This window comes from Caretta caretta, chromosome 8 (assembly GCF_965140235.1).
Source record: "Caretta caretta isolate rCarCar2 chromosome 8, rCarCar1.hap1, whole genome shotgun sequence".
In the NCBI taxonomy this organism is placed as follows: domain Eukaryota; kingdom Metazoa; phylum Chordata; order Testudines; family Cheloniidae; genus Caretta; species Caretta caretta.
Genome location: NC_134213.1, coordinates 4,103,867 through 4,121,986, shown reverse-complemented (window position 1 = coordinate 4,121,986; position 18,120 = coordinate 4,103,867). Strand labels below are relative to the sequence as shown.

The following is an 18,120-nucleotide window of genomic DNA, read 5'->3' as shown; positions in this document are numbered from 1 at the left end:
AAACAGTTATTCCCATAGCATCGCTTCAAAAGTGTAGTGGTCTGTGCTAGGCTTTGGTTGTAACCAGAAGGCCTAGGGCTTACGTCGCTAGATCATATGATGGCATAATTGCAGTACGCTCAACCACAAGCACTCAAGTCATTTGAGTTGGGATTTCCAATACCCTGAGATTGACTTTAAAACGTTTAAAGTTTGCAGCCTGGTCTATAGATTATGTATTAATTATACTGATTACTTAAGAATTCCCAATTATCACTTTTGAGGGTTATCAGATTCTTGTTCCAAAACCAGGCCCAGTATTCAAATTATTATACAGCTGGGAACCCTGATGTGCACAGTTGCAACACTCACAATATAGGAACTCCTCTGTGTTTGTTTATTAAATTATATTTATATTGATAGTTTATTAATACATTTAGTACAGTCACAAACACTCCCAACTCAATAAGGTAGCTAGAGAGACGACAGAATGTATATCTGAACATCTATACTCACACCATCCCTTGCAGAACGACCTGAAATGTTAGCCACTATCTTCCTCATCACCATTCCTTTCATCAGCAGTGGCCATCATCTTGGCATCTCTCAAGGGCTACATGTCTCTCTCCTACTGCCCATAAGCTGGAATACAACTTTTATAGATTGTTATGCCACTCATTGCCATGGCCTTCTTATGGTTAGGTATCTGCGGATGTAGCTCATGTACCTGTTTTTGTTATTATGTACACCAGTTTGTTGCTATGATACTCTTGTGGTTGGACTCATGTTCCCGTGGTCAGAAATTCCCCTTAAACACTATTTTCAGCTCCCCAGTACTTGGGGTTTTCCGTTGGGCCATTTATCTGTGTCAAAGTTCATAGGCCTCAAGATTTATGCTAAAATTGCTGAAGCTAAGGTCTTACAGGATACAGGCCTGTAGGTTCCTTGCATTGCTGCTGAATATAATAAAGACAAGTTAGCCCTATGAGGTACAAGTCCTTTTTGCCATCTGCTTTTTGAGCCTGTGTGGTTCATCTTTACAAGATTTTCTTCCATCACCCACCAGGGCTAGAAACTTTTCAGTTTTAATGAAAGGTTAATGTGAGAACTCCGCTCGCTCCAGGAACTGGGGCTTTAAGATAAACACCAACAATTGTGAGAATTGGCAGGGCTGTCATTGACCGTATTGCATACAGTTTGGAGAGCACATGCAGTAAATTGTTTGCCCCACAGCAGGCTACCCTGCCAAACGGGGTCCTATCCTCATGGTGGGAATACATCTGCCCACCCTCCTCTTTCTGATAAGTACTAGAGGGTCCATGTTGCTGTTCTGGGCAAGCCAAGGACACGGGGGGGGTCCCACTCTGATATGATCCTTCCTTTTAGTTCTTCATGGGCAGGACAGAGAGGCCTTACTTGCCCTTGTGGCTCTACGGGGGCATGGACTACAGTGTCATTTCTGTTCAGGAAAATAGGGTCTAGCCATGGAGGCTGCTGCTTCTCAGATGGCTGGGAGCCCTTTTTCTCCTCTGCTGCTCTGTCTTCACCAGGGCTGGGGTGTAGAAGAAGAGACGAAGAAGTGCTTTCCACAGGTTCAGGATTTAAGTGATTCATAGGGCCAGTGACGATTTGCAAAGGCAATCTGGGCCTCACTTTTCCTGTTATTTTTAGGGATCTAATGACTTACCAAGTGAAATTCCGACCTCGGGGCAAACTAACTCTGAATGTGCTGAAAGTTGAAATTAGCCATTTTCACAGAGAAACATCTGTGTCCCAATTTTTGGTGGCGAGATGGTGGTAGAATGACCCTGTTCCACTGGCAAAAACTGCCTTTTGTTTCTGCTAAAAAATTCAGGAGGCAAGTAAGAGTTTTAGCTGCTTTGTGTGTGTATGAGAATCCAAGAGAACATGGATGTGGGCATCTTGACCCCAGAGGCTGATTGACAGACAAATATTGATGGTTCAGATCCATAGAAATTATGTAGGCTATAATTGGCCACAGTCTGTGGGCTGAGGGAAGTTTTGTGTGTCTGCCTATACCCATGTCTGATTCATGACTTCTTTCCTAGTGTTTTGTATTGTGGAGGGTAGTAAAAAAAATGTTTGCTCATGCCTTTTTGATAGTTTATTTTCTGAGTGCCTTGTCTTGACTGAATAATAATCACTGTCTGGAAACAAAAACAGGAACTCTCCCTTCTCTCTCTAATTAACGCTGAAAATTAACGAATACAGCCAATTTGCTCTAAAATGATAAACTCCCTCTGCAACAGCTTTCTGAAACAGGACAGCTGATAAGCAGATAGTGGAGATCCCAGCATGGCAGAAGCAGCTTACAAAATTTCTTCATGGCCTTTTAACATCTTGGGTAGTTAATACTTTTTGTCACTGTCAAATCTATAGAACATGTGCTATTTTTGAGGAGCCAATTAAAATAATGACTTGGGTGGTGAGTTCCTCTCGTTTTCCTCTGTGCTGTAGTTCCCTTCCTGTCAGAGAAGCGATATTTTAATTGGCTATTTTTCTCTTGCTCTTCCCCTCCCCCCCGAGTCCTGCGCTGATCGGAGCGCACCTTAATTAAAAAGGAGTTTGTGTTTATCTGTGAAATTTTCACTTGATCTTTTGTAGATGTTTCAAAGGAGGGTGAGTATATAGAGAACTACCTGTATATTATTATTATGGTTTAATTACATAAAAACTGAATTCATTATACGTGGACCAAAGGCACAAAGTTCAGATCTGGATGTGTTGTCAAACTTTGTGTATGTTCGAATCTGGACTTTGGGTTGGAGACCATCCATAGGATTTTGTCCTTGTTAAAGATGCTGGTTTGACAGCCTTGGAGACTGAAGCCCTTTATCCAGAGGAGGCTACAGAATCAGTAGTTCTGTAAAGCGTTCTCTCCCCAACCCCACCAGTGTGCCTCAACTCTGTCTTGGAGTAACAATCCTAGGGGTGGCAGGGTTGTGCGGTGTCCATAAACGTTTAGTCTGTGGTCATTCTGCTGAGTCTTTCCATTGGACTAAGTGTTATCTAGACCATCCCTGACAGGAGTTTGTCTAACATCTTATAGTCACAGGTAAGGAAGAGGCTGTCAGCAATAATTCATTTCTTATAACCCAAGGATTTTACAGCCTTTTTGTGATTAAACCCCCTTGGGCACCACCTCTCTTCCCAATATCCTCATTCCTCTCCTACCTGGTTCTCAAAATTTTTGTTTCCCCAAGCCACCAAGAAGGGCCTGATTTGCCAGTGATCCACAGATCACAATGTGAAAACTATTGACAGTGAACCACTGAACAGCTGGCAAATATTTTGGTCATTAATTACTTGCTGGAACCAGTGGCCTAGAGTCAAAAGAGCAGCCCATTAGCAATCCTCTGAGCCACCCTTTGAAGACCAGATCCTGGTGAGGTGCTTAAAACCTCCTGTGTGGGGCCTTGGATAGCCTCAATTCCCATTGAAATCTGTGAGATCTTCACAGGATTGGCCTTTAAGGGATTCTTAAAGACTCACATCAAGTGAGGCAATATCCAGCCATTTTGAGTTGATTTTCTGCTCCACATGTCAGTTGTTTAGCCGGGAGGGCTTTAAGCATAGTGTGTATTTTTGCTCAGGCTATGGTAGGTATGGAGCATTGCAAGCAGGAGCTGCAACTGGTATGATAGCTCATACATATTTCATATACCTGTAAGGGAAAAAATGTACTAGTCTGTTTATTTTAATTATTTTTGCAAATGTTAATGCTTCATTATTAGCACAGTCTTGCGCAAATGATTATGGAGTGGGATTGCATAATTACTGCTGCTGTGGCATTGTTCTAACCATGAACAAAGGAGGAAGTCTCATTTTAAAAGACTGGGGTATGTGGGATTAACTCAGTGATGCTCTGTCACATCACACGTCCTCGAGTCCCAGCACTACGTGGAATGTTTTAACTCATAGTAGAGTTTTACCATTTACAGAATTCTGGCAGTGATAAGCAATATGCATGGGTCTGTGACTTGGCATCCAAGGGGGAAAATACTAAATCGACTCTGGTTAGTGTGTTGGGCCCAGGGAAAGAAGCTGTTGACAGGCTATTGGCCGTCCTATCTCAGCTCGCTTGTCAAATCTTATGAATTTAGGTTAAGAAGCTTGTTTTTCCTCTACTTTATAGTGCTTTGATTAAGGTGTTCCTGTAACTATAGGTTATGTGCCCAGGTCCATCTGAGCTGTGCTTGGCCTGAAACTTAGGGTGTGAAGAAGCAAGGAAATTGTGCTCTCAACCACCTTTCTTCTCCCCAATCCTGGGGCTGACTGGGAATGGCCCCCTGCATAATTTAGAACACTTTAAATTTCATATACTGGTATAGAATTGAGAACATGCAGTTGGTGAATCAGGCCCTTGGTCTGTAATTTTCTCCCAAACAAGAAAAGGCAGAAGGCGACAAGAAGGGCTAATTGTCTGAAAATGTATTTGTTTTGTCAGGGTTCCTCCCCCACTCTGAACTCTAGGGTACAGATGTGGGGACCTGCATGAAAAACCTCCTAAGCTTATCTTTACCAGCTTAGGTCAAAACTTCCCCAAGGTACAAAATATTCCACCCTTTGTCCTTGGATTGGCCGCTACCACCACCAAACTAATACTGGTTACTGGGGAAGAGCTGTTTGGACGCGTCCTTCCCCCCAAAATACTTCCCAAAACCTTGCACTCCACTTCCTGGACAAGGTTTGGTTAAAAAGCCTCACCAATTTGCCTAGGTGACTACAGACCCAGACCCTTGGATCTTAAGAACAATGAACAATCCTCCCAACACTTGCACCCCCCCTTTCCTGGGAAATGTTGGATAAAAAGCCTCACCAATTTGCATAGGTGACCACAGACCCAAACCCTTGGATCTGAGAACAATGAAAAAGCATTCAGTTTTCTTACAAGAAGACTTTTAATAAAAATAGTGGTAAATAGAAATAAAGAAATCCCCCTGTAAAATCAGGATGGTAGATACGTTACAGGGTAATTAGATTCAAAACATAGAGAACCCCTCTAGGCAAAAACTTAAGTTACAAAAAAGATACACAGACAGAAATAGTTATTCTATTCAGCACAATTCTTTTCTCAGCCATTTAAAGAAATCATAATCTAACACGTACCTAGCTAGATTACTTACTAAAAGTTCTAAGACTCCATTCCTGGTCTATCCCCAGCAGAAACAGCATAGAGACAGACAGAGACCCTTTGTTTCTCTCCCTCCTCCCAGCTTTTGAAAGTATCTTGTCTCCTCATTGGTCATTTTGGTCAGGTGCCAGCGAGGTTACCTTTAGCTTCTTAACCCTTTACAGGTGAGAGGAGCTTTCCCCTGGCCAGGAGGGATTTGAAAGGGGTTTACCCTTCCCTTTATATTTATGACATGTTTAAAAAACCCCAACCCTAATCTATTCTTGAATGATAAAAGCACAAAAATGCATTTGGAGTTACCGATCAAATGGTTTTTCTGTGCACTCGTTGCCACTTCTGCATTTCTTGTTCATCACTTACACAACAGCAAATTAAAATCACGAAGATGACCAGCAGAAACATCTTGAGAAAGGGCCTCTGCAAAGTGATGAGAACAAAACAAGAGGGAAGTGTATAGTGACTGGAAAGACCTAGGTGATTTCACTCCCCCTTAATCTGCACGTGAGCTGAGGGGAGAGGAAAAGGAATACACCTTCGTCAGAGAGCAACTTGATTGCTATTAAAAGCCCAATAACGCCTTGTATTAGTTTATGCACATTTGCACTGCTGGGTTACTCTGTGTCGGGCACTTGGCAAAGCACAGATAACATTTAAATCAGGGAGTAAGTGTAATTAAGTACTACCCTTCAGCGCATCTCTCCTTTTAAGACATTTTTATACATCATGATTTAGAACATGACAATTGGGTGAGATTAAGGCAGCAAATTGTGCCTATAAAACAAGCACTGAGGATAGCAAGGAACTGTAAAATTTTATAGAGGGGAATACAGCACATGCCTCTGATCCGATAAAAATTTTGTGAGTTGGGAGATGAACTGTGAAATACAAATAAGGTGATACAGTATGTGTAATGTTCTGATGGTAAATTGCATGTTGTTATAACAGCATATTTCCTCTACCCAAAAGGCTCCTTATTTAGCATTTTAAAAAAATCCCACCAAGTTCATTAACCACTAGGGGATATAGCGATGAAGTAAGAAGTAGGACAGCTGCAGTATTGAACAGTATATTAAGCCTAATGAGAGAGATCCTCTGTACTGAAATATAGGCAGTCAGGCTCGCGACCTGCCCTATTTCAAATTCCCAACAAGACCTGCTAAAATGTTCCAGGTAAAAGTACCATTTTATGTCAAAAGTTAAAATATTGCTTCCTGAGTTGTTTTATCAGGCATTTGCTGCTGTTGGCCGCTTGGTTTCTACCAACGTTATAGAGCAGCTGGATTTCTTCTCATTTACAGTTTGCAGTTTTGCTAATGAAACTCCTGGCCATTCAAATACATGAGTGTTCACTTGTCTGCAGGATCTAAACTTTTGTGTTGGGAGTTGATGTCGCTCCATTGAAATCAGGCTGAGAACCCGGCCCTGTCTGCATTTCAGAAATGGTTATAATGATTTCCCACGCTCTGGGGCCGTTGTCTCTTTCCGGGATGTGTACGTCCTTATAGAAGGGCCTGGAAGATATACTATCTCAGTGCTGCCAAATTCTGTCGTCCTCTCTCTCTGCTCACTTTAATCCCGCCTCGCAGAATCCTGCAGTGCTTTTCAGCCATGCGAGAGATCTAGTGTGTGCAGGTGGAGGAGAACTGCTTGGCTGCTTTGCTGCCCAGCTTGCTCGTGCCACCCCCGCTGTCAGTCACCAACTTCTCTTGCTGTCAGAAGTTTCCCAGCAATGCCTCTAGCCTATCCCAGTGCTGCTGATGCTCCCCTTTCTTCACAGATGGCTTCTCTGTGCCTCGGGTTCTCCTTACAGTAGTTGGAACATGAACTTCAGAAGGGTTCCGTAGCTCCTGCTGGAGACCTGCAAATCAAGAGGCTTGTCAGAGATTTCCGTTCATGTTGCCTTAGTGGAAAGGCAGAGGGGAGAACTTTTCCTTCAAACAGCAGGTTACAGCAAGATTTCTATGATTGGGTGAATGCACATGGTGGCGCGCACGAGTGCTTGGTCTAATGGAATGTGTTCCTCTCTAGAACGACTTCAATGGAGAGAACTTGGGGCAGCTGTTCAAAGACTTGTTCGTGTTCACCACTCAATTGAAAGGAAGAAAAAAAATTTTTTTTCTAGAGCTGTCGATTAATGGCAGTTAACTCTCACGATTAACTCAAAACAATTAATTGTGATTAATCACAGTGTTAATTGCACTGTTAAACAGTAGAATACCAATTGAAACTTATTAAATATTTGTGGATGTTTTTCTACATTTTAAAGTATATTGATTTCAGTTACAACACAGAATACAACGTGTTCACTGCTCACCTTATATTATTATTTTTTATTACAAATATTTGCACTGTAAAAATGATAAACAAAATAAACAGTATTTTTCAGTTCACCTCATATAAGTACTGTAGTGTGATCTCTTTATTGTGAAAGTACAACTTACAAACGTAGATTATTTTTTTTTGTTACATAACTGAACTCAAAAACAAAGCAATGTAAAACTTTAGAGCCTACAAGTCCACTCAGTCCTACTTCTTGTTCAGCCACCCTAAGAGAAAAAAGTGTCTTTACATTTACGGGAGATAATGCTGCCTGCTTCTTATTTACAATGTCACCTGAAAGTGAGAACAGGCATTTGCATGGTGCTTTTGTAGCCGGCGTTGCAAGGTATTTATGTGCCAGATATGCTAAACATTCGTATGCCCCTTCATGCTTCGGCAACCATTCCAGAGGACTTGCTTCCATGCTGATGATGATCATTTAAAAAAAAAAAAAGCATTAATTAAATTAGTGACTGAACTCCTTGAAAGAGAATTCTATGTCTCCTGTTCTGTTTTATCTGCATTCTGCCATATATTTCATGTTACAGCATTCTTGGATGATGACCCAGCACATGTTGTTCACTTTAAGAACGTTTTCACTACAGATTTGACAAAATGCAAAGAAGATACCAATGTGAGATTTCTAAAGATAGCTACAGCACTCAACCCAAGGTTTAAGAATCTGAAGTGTCTTCCAAAATCTGAGAGGGATGAGGTGTGCAACATGTTTTCAGAAGTCTTAAAAGAGCAACACTCTGATGCGGAAACTACAGAAGCCGAACCACCAAAAATGAAAATCAACCTTCTGCTGGTGACATCTGACTCCGATGATGAAAATGAACATGCGTCAATCCGCATTGCTTTGGATTGCTATCAAGCAGAACCCATCATCAGCATGGACCCATGTCCTCTGGAATGGTGGTTGAAGCATGAAGGGACATCTAAATCTTCAGTGCATCTGGGACGTAAATATCTTGCGATGCCGGGTACAACAGTGCCATGTGAACGCCTGTTCTTGCTTTCAGGTGACATTGTAGGCAAGAAGAGGGCAGCATTATCTCCTGCAAATGTAAACAAATTTGTTTGTCTGAGTGATTGGCTGAACAAGAAGTAGGACTGAGTGGACTTGTAGGCTCTAAAGTTTTACATTCCTTTGTTTTTGAATGCAGGTTTTTTTGTACATAATTCTACATTTGTAGGTTCAACTTTCATGATAAAGAGAGTGCACTACAATACTTTTATTTATGAATTGAATTGTATTAGGTGAATTGAAAAATACTATTTTTTTGTTCTTTACAGTGCGAATATTTGTAATAAAAACATAAAGTGAGCACTGTACACTTTGTATTCTATTTAATATTGGTATTATTAACAGTGCGATTAATCGTGATTTTTTTTAACCGTGCGATTAATTTTTTTAATTGCTTGACAGCCGTATATTTTTCTCTTTGTATTTGGTCAAAAACATCTCATAGCAAAGTCAGAATCGAGTTAATAATAAGCATGGTGTGTTCAAAGCACTTTACAAAATTTAGCTTATTAAATTTATAATTATGTAATGTAATGACTCCTCCCCCCACACCTATTATAATATTTACTCTGTGTAGATCTATCAAGAGGATCAGGGGTTTAAAAATTTACTAGATACTTGCTACAAAGAGGACTCAACTTCCTAGCCGTCAGCAGATACAAAATGGAAAGGGGATGGGGGAAGGACAAATGAGGCTCACTGCTTACGTCTAGTGAGAAATCTAGCTCCACATCAGTCTAGCTTCTGGGAAGTGAGATGGTGCTGGACAGAGCTAGTTGAAAAATCTTAGGTGGAACGGTTTTCTTGTAAGAAAATACAGTTGTACTGAAATCTAAAAAGAAAAGGAGTACTTGTGGCACCTTAGAGACTAACCAATTTATTTGAGCGTGAGCTTTCGTGAGCTACAACGCTCATGCTCAAATAAATTGGTTAGTCTCTAGGGTGCCACAAGTCCTCCTTTTCTTTCTGCGAATACAGACTAACACGGCTGTTACTCTGAAAACTGAAATCTAAACATTTTGTGGGAACGTATTGACTTCAACAAAAATTTTTGACAGGATGATGTCAAAATGAATCGTTCTGACTTTTTCATTTCGATCAAGTCGAAACATGGGTGAGGTAAAATGTTTTGTTTCCAACTTTATTCTTTTGTTTTGTTTTTATGTTGTTGACTTTAATATATACCATAAATTTTACATTTAAAATTTATATTTAATTTTATATACATAAAATTTATATTTTAATTTTTATACCCTTTTGATATTATTGAAATGAAACGTTGCAATGTTTCAGAATTGAAATTTTTCAGAATTTTCATTCTCTGAGAAATTTTGAAATTTTGACTTTTTGATTTGGAATGAAAACAAATGTTGACATTTTGGAATTTCTTGTGGGATGTAAGTTCCAGCTGTCTCCAGTGTTGGCTTTATTGTTGTCCCAGGCCCTTGCTTGGTGTTTCCATTTTTCATACCAGTCTCTAACTAGTGGGGTGTTGTTATATTTGAGGCTGTGTCCCCTGTAGCTGCTGGAAGAGAACAAGCTCAGGTCTATCCTCAACCACACCTATTTGTCCCATTGGTTTTAGTGGGATCACAAAGGAATACCTGGTGGCAGAACTTGATGCCATGTGGTTTCAGTTCTGTAACTTCTGTTGCGTCAGTATCACAAGTCATGTGGCTATTGGTTCGTTGAATCAAACCAGAAGAGTTAAAAAATAATTCAAAACATCTGTAGGAAGCAATTAGCATATGAGAGATTTTTAAACTGAAGTCCTGGAAAATCAGTACAATATTATGACAAGCTGTCAGTGTATAATGTGTCATATATGATCTAAATATGAGACAGGCTGCCTCTCCTGCTCATTGTGCTACTTCAGACATACAGTCATCCCCCTGTCAACTTTCAGATATAGTTTCAAGGTACAGTATATTTGATAGTCCTTGATCTCAAAGTTCACAATTGTCACTGGGTACACTTGGGGACATATCCTCCCACTTTGTGACCCATAAGGTCCAAGGCAGGGGTACAGGTGATGGTCTGCTGTGCATCAGGAGGCCAGGATGTGGAGAGCCAGATTAGGGATTTGTCCCTACTGTGTGTCCAGGAGCTACTCCTGTGTTGTCAGAGTAGAGCCTTGGGTGTGGGTTGGGTGGAGGGATGGAGGTCTGGCTGGTGGATCTTCAACTATGATGAGGGCCCTACCAAATTCATAGGCCATTCTGGTCAATTTCATGGTCATAGGGTTTTAAAAATGGTAAATTTCATGATTTCAGATATTCAAATATAAAATTCCATGCTGTTGTAACTGTGGGGGTCCTGACCAAAAAGAGGGTTGTGGAGGGGTCGCAGTATTGCATCCTGACTTCTGTGCTGCTTTCAGAGCTGGAAGCTTTGCCAGCAGCCACCGCTCTCCGGCCGCCCAGCTGTGAAGGCAGTGCAGACGTATGGGTGGCATAGTATGGTACTGCCACTTTACTTACTCACTGCCGCTGGTGAGGCGCTGCCTTCAGAGCTGGGCGCCTAGCCAGCAGCTGGCCCCGTGCAGCCGCCCAGCTCTGAAGGCAGTGCAGAAATAAGGGCGGCGTTACTGTGACCCCCCCTACAATAACCTTGTGACACTCCCCACCCCACAGTCTGCTTTTGGGTCGGGACCCCCAGTTTGAGAAACACTGGTCTCTCCTGTGAAATCTGTATAATATAGTGTAAAAGTATACAAAAGACCAGAATTCATGGTCTGTGACATGTTTTTCACGGCTGGGGATTTGGTAGGGCCCTAAGTATGGTGAACCAGAGACAGGCGCACCCTCCGACTTAACCGACCTACAGGAGCATCCCTCAGCCAAGGGGCGGTAGCAGATCTGGAGTAGCTCCTCTAGTGACACTTGGCAGCCAGGCAAAAGGGGGACAGATGCTACCTACTGCTGTGGTGACATCTCCCTGTTCAAAGCTTCTTTGCTCAGGCTTTATGCGTGGAAAAGTATCTGGTCCATGGTGTTTTGTTATGAATATTTTGCCCCTCTGGTTTTTGGCAGGAGGAAATTATTTAATAGATGCTGGTTTTACAAACCACATGTAAGATTTTCTTAAAGTATCCTTAATTGTCTTCTTTTGAAGCTATCACCCAGCCAACAAATGTACACGCCTAAGTTGCATGGTTGGAAGGGAAGGCTGTGCTCCATTACTAGAGAAGAGAAGCTATAAGAAGCTGTGGAAGAATATCATTACGTGGAAGAACACCACTTTGGACAATCATTAATAAATACATTGCTAGAAACTCTGATTAAGAGTTAGCCTTGTGTTAAACTGGCCTCCAATGGCTGATTCAGTGCCCCAGCTCTCTTGCTCTCTCTTTGCCCTTCCTCTAATGGAATAAAAATTGGGCCCATTTCTCTCCTTTATTCTGTGTAACTCAGTTGTCTTCAATGGAATTGTTCCTGGTTTATAGCAGTCAGTGTATGTGCTAGGAGAATCTGGTCCAATGACTTAATATCTGTGGTTTATACGTCGTTTAGCATCTACGGCTCAGATTTTAAAAGCATCCCAAGAGAATTAGGCACCCAACTCCAGGGAACGTTAGTGGAAGTTGTGCATCTAATTCCCTTAGGCTCCACTGAAAATCCCAGTTTATGGTAGGTGAGTGAGTTACCCTGGTATAAAAATTGGTCTAATTTCATTGACTTGGGTGGAACATATTGGTTTGCTTACTGTCAAAGGAGTGGAATGGGAGGATAAGAACATAAGAATGGCCATACTGTGTCAGACCAAAGGTCCATCTAGCCCAGTATCCTGTCGTCCGACAGCAGCCAATGCCAGGTGTCCCAGAGGGAATGAACAGAACAGGTAATTATCAAGTAATCCATCCCCTGTCGCCCATTCCCAGCTTCTGGCAAACAGAGGCTAGGGACACCATCCCTGTCCGTCCTGGCTAATAGCCATTGATGGACCAATCCTCCATGAATTTATCTAGTTCTTTTTTGAACATCTGTACGATTCTTCTCTTGACCCACCTTGTTAGAAGGTGTTGCTGGAAGATGCTAATTGGTTCCAGCTGAGTCACTGCTGTCAGTGTGGTACCTTACCTCCACCCTGGAAGTAAGGGAGGTGGGAATCCCCAAGCGTGGGTGGGGGGAAGAGTAGGTGAGGTTTATGTTTTCATCATTTATTGTTATGTGAGTTGCTAATAAAAGTGTAGGTACCGTTCAGAGTAGAGTGGGAATTCTATCTACTTACAAAGAGACTGAAGTATGGGATGCAAATTGGCACTCTTAAAGCTTGGTACAAATGTAGGGTAGGATTTTCAAAAGCAGGCAGCATTGGCCTCAGTCTTCTTCCCTGGTACCAGTGACAGCAGTGGGAGTAGAGCGAGGCATATGCCGAGTGCTTTTGAGAATCTCACCTATAACACGTAACCCTCACATCCTTACATGCTCTAACTTCGCACTGATTTTTAGTGAGAGTTTTGGGTACATGATCTACACATCATGAATCCCTGGCCTACATTTTGTGTGTGCTAAAAACAGTAAGTGTTCAAATTCTTGGCATCATTTTTGGCTTACATATTTAGAAGCTGCTTTAAAAGAAAATTGACCTATAAAATCTATTTGACGAATCTGCACGTACTGTTATTGAGACACTTAATTTCCTTATTCATGTCAATTTGTAGTTGTGTTAGTGGGATCATTATCCACACTGATAAGAAAGCAAAACAGTAATTTTTTTTTAAGAAGAATGCTGATAGGCTTTTACATTTAAATTTAAAGCTCCTGAGATTAGCAGTATAGGATGGAAAGTAGACAGGTGTTAAGATATAGTTACAGAAATTTCTATAATTATAACTTCAACCAGGTGCACAACTGTGAGGACTACAGTGTTCCATCATGTGTAAGGATTTATAAGCCTAACTCTATTAGTGTTAATGGGAGCAACACAAGCAAATCCCCTTTCCATAGATGGAAAATACATCTATTAACTGAAGCTGCTGTTTAACAATTTAAACAGTCATTTCCCGCTACTTCCAGCAAAAACACCCACATGCTGGTTCTAAAAGATGCATTTTAATATCATTAGGATACCATCGCTGATTAGTGCACAGGCCGTGCTGAGAACATGGGGTGGAAGAGATGAATAACCTAGGGCAATGGTTCTCAACCTGGGGGTCACAACCACCATTACCCTGGGGTCAGGAGGTCGTTATCCACCCTGCCCTCTGTTTCTGACAGTTGAGCCTATCACTCTTTGCCTGCTTGGGAATTAACTAGAGAAAGTAGGTCAAGTTATTTTTAGGGCCCTACCAAATTCACAGTCATGAAAAACACGTCACGGACCATGAAATCTGGTCTTTTGTGTACTTTTACCCTATGCTGTATAAAAGTACCCTATACTATAGGGTAAAAGTATACAAAAGTACACCGTGTTTCTCAAACTGGGGGTCCCGACCCAAAAGGGGGTCGCAAGACTATTGTGGGAGGGGTCACAGTATCGCCACCCTTCTGTGCTGCTCCTGGTGGCAATGCTGCCTTCAGAGAGCAGTGGCTGCTGGCCACGTGCCCAGTTCTGGCCACCCAGCTCTGAAGGCAGCGCAGGGGTAAGGGTGGCAATAGCATGACCCCCCTACAATAGCCTTGTGAGCCCCTTTTGGGTCGGGACCCCAAATTTGAGAAACGCTGACTCTTACGGGCTTTATATGTTTATATTTTTGTCATTTCTAAATACATATGTATGTTTTGTTACAACACTGAAATTTAAGATTTTAAATATCTGAAGTTGTGAAATTCAAGATTTTTAAAATGCCATGATAGTGAAATTTACAAAAATGGACCATGAATTGGGTAGTTATTTTAAATGAAGAGTGTTCTAAACAGGTGCAAGAAAAGCAGAATTAGCCCAAACAAAAAACCCTATGGATAGGATAGGGCCCTACCAAATTCACAGTCCATTCTGGTCAAGTTCATGGTCACAGGATTTTAAAAATGGTAAATTTCATGATTTCAGATATTTAAATCTGAACTTTCACGGTGTTGTAACTGTAGGGGTCCTGATCCAAAAGAGGGCTGTGGAGGGGTCGCAGTATTGCCACCCTTGGCTTCTGTGCTGCCTTTCGAGCTGGGCCCTTTGCTAGCAGTCATCGCTCTCTGGCCACCCAGCTCTGAAGGCAGTGCAGAAGTATGGGTGGTATTACCTTAACCCCTCCCCTACAATAACCTTGCGACCTCCCCCCCCAGTCCCCTTTTGGGTCGGTACCCCCAGTTTGAGAAATGCTGGTCTCCCCCGTGAAATCTGTATAGCAGAGGGCATAAGTATACAAAAGACCAGATTTCACGCAGGAGACCAGCTTTCATGGTCCATGATGCGTTTTTCACGGCCGTGAATTTGGTAGGGCTCTAACTCAAGGGTATTGTTGAGATCATGCTAGGTGAACAAGAAAATGTGGGTCTGGAAACTAATGAAACAAAATTGCGGTGTCAGAAACTAGGCCTAATTGGTGGAGAAAATAATGAGGACAGGTTATTCCACCTGTCACTCCACTTTTGGGTCCTTAAAGAAAGAGACTTCAGTGCGGGAAATAACTGGTGGAGGCTCCTGGAGCAAGCTTCGCCACTATGGCTGCTGCCCCCAGGATCTCCTGGGACCTTAGGCTTTCTTCCGAATCCTGGGAGATGTCCTGACCAGACTGGCCCAGAGAGGGGGAATTAGAGGACATTGCTACCTCTGCCCACTGCAGCTGAATCCCAAATACCAGCTGGGATGAAATGGGATCTGACTTTAACAAGTGCAGCAATGACATCTCCATCCCATCTCAACTAACTTCTGTTTTCCCCCAAAAGGTTGGTTATTACCATCTTTGCTACTATCTAAGAGACTGTCAAATAAGAGGCTTTTTCCTCTTAAAAACTCTCTCCAGCTAAAGGGACCAAGGGATGTGGTTCAAGTGAAAGCCTTATTTAACACTTTACATTTCAAATGCTTTGACTGTTTTTCCTTCTTTTCTTCATCTTGATAAAAGTGAAAAGGATTTTGATTTACCAGGGTACTAAGCCAGGCTGAGGTCTCTATGTACCGAATCCCAAACCTTGTTTAACAGCATTTAAAATGTTGAACAGTGAGTGGGTTGTATTAACATCTCTGGCCCATATATTCCATCTAAGTTAACACAGCACTTCCCCATATTACTAAATAGGAAGGGGCTCCAATATGGAGAAGCTGGAGAACCACTGATTTAGGGTGGTCAAACCCCTGAAATTTTATCATGCCCACATTTGTGATTTTACTTTAAATAACCACTCCTCGTTTTCCCGCTGAAAAAAAACACTCCTAGTGTTAGTGACCCTCTTGAAATAGGTTATCTTACCTTCAGAAGGGGCTTTAGGGAATGATGGAGCAGCTACGGTCTTTAATAATGCTAGTGTCACATTAGCTAACAAACTAGTCATTTATTGCTTGTAGCAATGATTTGTCAAGAATTATTGCTTAATTAAAGACTTAACCTAGAGCAAGCATGGCTTCATTTTTATTTTTTTGCCCAGACGAAGAAGGATGACGACTCAGGCACTCTGACTATAACTGCCCTAGAACACCCATTATGAATGTTAATGTTGTATTGGGCTCTTCTCAGAATCCTAGCTCATTCTCTGTCTCGTTTCACCCCTTGGTTGAAACTGTACATTTAAGGCAGCATTTTGTCTTTGGAGATAAAAGCATTATTACCTTAAATAATACATAGCATTAAAAGCTGACTCGTTTGCAATGCTTGGCTAATAGCTGACTTGTGGGTTAAGTAAATGTGTACAGAAGGTATATATGAAGCATGATCTAGGGTTAATGTGCTCCCCTTGTGCATATTTGAAAGCTTTTTCATTTAAAAAAATAAATAATGAGATTTGGTTTAAAAAGTATCCATCATGTGACTTGTGGGAAAGAAGGATTTTTCTGAGTAATTCCCCTTTACTGTCTGCATTTCTGTGATAAACTCTGTTCAGTGTTCGCCTGTGAGTCCCTAGGAATTGGCAATAAATCGTTTTATTTAAAGGTGCACTTTCCTACTTACCGGCCTAACTAAGACTGGATTCTTAAACAGTATAAAAACACATTATCAGTTTCTGGGAAGAACAATCGGCAGCAGATTCTGCTGCCAGATTTTCTACGCTGGATTAAATATGACTGTGTGACGTGACTGGTTATAGGGGGGGAAGTTTCGTCTGCATAGGGCATTTGCATTCTGAACAATGTTTCCTTTTTTCTTTAATGGCTGGCTCTGAAGTGTAATACAGGTGTTTAGGAACCTGCTCTTGGAGGTGCAGCATAGGAAATATGTGTCATTTACACCTCCCGCCCTCCCCCCTGCCCCCCACCCCCCCAAAAAAAAGCCCACCATATCTGGATATTTTTGATCTCTCTTCTCACCAGATGTTACTCATCCCCACAGGAAGGTAGAGCTGTCTGGAAGTTGTTGCCTTAGAATCCTATCCTTAACATGTACAAATAATGCACATCCACGGCTTTTTATATAGCTAGCCTCATGTCTGCCTGTTCAAATGGCATGGTGCCTCCTTTAAATTGGTAGGAAATTTCCCTATAGCATGTGTGTCAAGCAGCGATGGGTTTAGATAGCTCAACACTGCAAATGCCATCTCTTCCGCAGAAGGCCCTGCCCTTGTGCCAGCGGTTAGGCATTGGCAGCACATGCCTCCTTACACCTGATCACATTTGCACAGTCATGAATATTGCAAAATTACAGTACAAAGAGGTGCTAAATTGCTAGGGACTCTTTTGTCTGTTTTGGGAAGCCATGCAGATATTTAGGGAGACAGGAAAGGGGGTGGCGAGAGAGAGAAACTGTGTCCTGAATGTACAGCCTGCATGCAGCCTTTTGGTAAAGTCACTGTGGAACTGAAACTGGCTCACTGACTCTGAAGAAATGAGAGTCACATATTGTGCCCTTGCCCTCATAAGTGTCTGGCTACCTAAAGAGGCATATGGATGAGTGGGCATCGTCTGGGTATAGAGCTCTGCTTCATGTGTGGGACCAGAGATTTTGCTCATATGCCTGACGCACAGCTGTTAGATACCACAGATCTTAAATACTACAGCGATAGAGATGCCTTAAATAGCTTTATTGCCTGGAGCACCGATAGTGATACGAGGACACCAAATTATCTGTTTTGTCCTTAGACCCTAATCACCTCCTGGATAGAAGTAGATTTTGTAAACCTCGGTCAGAATTTTAAGCATAGCTCTGCACCCACAACTGGGTCCAAATAAAAGGCTAGATTGTTGTTTTTTATGTTCAGCATATTGGGTACTGAGCACTTTTGAAAATCGTAAGTGCATTTTAGTTGTTGGATGAGCTATGGAAGCTCCTGACTGGGAAAGAGAGGGCTGTGAAATAATGGAAGGGGAGGCATCCCTGCCAAAAATCTGTGGCTGTTGATGGATTTGTCTGTGTAGTGGGTCCAGGGGGGAAATCCATTAGTTTAGACTAGTGGGTCAGAATTTCACACCTTGAATTACCAGGTAATCTTTTTTTCTTTACATAAACTGATTTTTACACTAAGCCTTAAACAGCTTGATTTAATTGACTGGCAACTGAGTAACAGAAGGGAATAATCCCTGCCAGATTAGTCATGCTCACTACCCTAGG

General features: G+C 41.9%; 1 protein-coding gene across 3 annotated transcripts in view; it reads left to right on the top strand.

Moving 5' to 3' along the window:
- The window catches only part of SGCD (sarcoglycan delta), a 526,242-nt gene that overhangs the window by 38,203 nt on the left and 469,919 nt on the right, over positions 1-18,120 (top strand). The window lies entirely within an intron of this gene.